The following is a 2,519-nucleotide window of genomic DNA, read 5'->3' on the forward strand; positions in this document are numbered from 1 at the left end:
CACATGTAGACATATATATATATATATTTACACGCACACACATACAGAGCCACCACCATGCAGAGGCCTAAGCGATGTGGATGACTATGTAGATGACTATGTAGATGACTGATACAGACTTTTTGTTATGAATCAAATAGTGATATCTGAGTAATACCTAAAAGGCCCCCTTTAAGATCAGGACCCCATTTCACTACATGTACAGGTTCTGTACATGCTTGTCCTAAACAAGCTTCCCACTTGTTTTTCCATCCATAGAAGAGTAAGAGCAAGAATCTTTTCTCATTCTATAAGAAATGGCCTAATTTGAGCTGTTACTTGCCTAAGGTAGTTGTATGTTTATTTTGGAGGGAGTGGCTGAAGAGCACTTACATAAGGGATAAGATAAGGATTGTGTTTGGGTCCCCACACAGGTTTTGAACCTGTTTGAACTAATAAACCTTGTTTTACCTATATTCCTCATGTCAACTCTAAACAAATAGTTTGTTTAAGATCAATAGTGTAGTTTCTCCATAGCCAGAAGCATACTCAAGGGAAATAAAAGGGACATTGATTGTGTTGATTAGTTTAGTGACTGGGAAGATTTGTTGGTGATCAGTCTAATAGATTGTAAGGCTCAAGCTGCCTTAAGTGTCAGACTGTCTTGGCAAATGATCAAGCTTCTCTCTGATTAAAACCTAAAAAATATTAACTTCTATCAAAGCAAAAATTACTGTCATTGTGTCCCCTGCTAAAAAAAAACTGTTAAAAGGCAGTGTGTGTGTGTGCGCGCACGCGTGTGTGCACGTGCGTGTGCAAAGAGCGTGCAAGAGAAAGATTTCTGTTGTAAATATGCTGGGAAAGGGCAGTTCTGTCTTTTTTTCATATTAGAAATTCAGCTTTTGAGAATGCTAGAAGACTTTAATGATGAGGCTAGCACCAGTTAAATTAGATCATAAACACTAAAGCCTGAGCAACTAAAGTGAGGAGACAGAACTGTAATTTGATTGTTTTAAAGTCTTTGTCTATGATTTTTAACACTTATGCTGAGTGATCAGCTAGAAGGAATAATGTATTGTTAAGGATTTATCTTCCCTCCTTCCTTTTAAATGAGACGGGAGAGATCATGAGGGGTTAACCTCAGGCCTTGTCTATAAAAAGACTTGAGAAACTTTCTCACCATCACTGTAGACATTTCAGCTCTAACAACAACAAGGACATTAGGCATGATATAGTGCATATGAGCTGTAGGCTGGGACCAGCATCTTATAAATGCTGTGTCCATTAGCTCTGCGCTGGCTTAAATGGCAAAGTGGCTTAAATGGCTAGCTAGAAATTATATTCACATTGACTATATATATACCACTAGGGGACATCATGACTGCTATAAGAGGTTGGCACTCTGGCAAATATATGTGAACAGCTACAAGCTGTTAACATATATGAAACATGATGTGCCTGGGTTTAAGATTGACCTATACCACAGTACTCACAAGATAGTTTCACCCATACCACAATATCCAGTCAGAGCATTTTTTTCACTCACTACACTTGTTTGCATAAACCAAACAAAAAAAAAGGGACCTGGTTTTGATTTCTCCCACCCTACAAACAACTCAGGAACTACTACTACCACCATTACTATTGTTATTATTGTTGTTGTGATGACCATTGTTATAATTATTATTCTATTATACTAATTAGTATTACTATTACTATTGTTATTATTCCTATTGATGTTATTACTGCTAGCCATTAATAGTATCACTAATATCACTATGATTTATGCTATTTGCTATTGTTATTACTATCATCATTACTATTGTTATCCTTACTATTGCCATTATTATTATTATTGCTATTGTTGTTGCTGCTGCTATTATCATTATTATTGTTACAATTATTACGAATGCTGTCATTGTTGTTGCTGGTATTTATGCTATTATTACTCGTATTATTGCTGTTGTGGTTGTTATTGGCAGCCTCATCATCACTGTCACTACCTGCATGCTTTCCCTGTGGCATTCATTCATTCATTCATTCATTCAGTGGCCGGGGCTGCTGCTTGTGACCAAGCTCCGCACGCCGCAGGCGAGTTGAGGCGAGGCGGGTTAGATCTCGCCCCGTCGCGGGCTGGGCCGGGCCGGGCCGGGCCTCGCCTCTCAGTGTCTCCCGGCAGGAGGCCCCTGCACCCCGGCGGGTGGTCGTCCCCGCAGCCTCTCCAGCTGCGGCGGGAATCAGGTATGCACGCACCAGCAGTGCGCCGGCAGTCACAGAGCTCTTTGTTTTTTGTTCCTTTCAAAGACTACGCGCGTTTAAAGTTTAACCAGCGGTGCTCTCAGCCATGGCTGTGAATCACGGCGGTTTGCAACCCCGTCCCTCCCCCAGGCAAAGCCTGGCGCACCGTCCAGGCCGTGGCTGGGCGAGGGGCCGGTGGCTGCCGGCCAGGCACGAGCGCTCAGGACCCGGGGCCGCCGGCAAACTTTGTGCCCTCCCACGACCCGGGGCCGCAGGCGGCGGAGGGGCGGTGAAGGCCGGGG

This window comes from Gavialis gangeticus, unplaced genomic scaffold, assembly GCF_001723915.1.
Source record: "Gavialis gangeticus isolate Ggan-Ray unplaced genomic scaffold, GavGan_comp1, whole genome shotgun sequence".
Lineage (NCBI taxonomy): Eukaryota > Metazoa > Chordata > Crocodylia > Gavialidae > Gavialis > Gavialis gangeticus.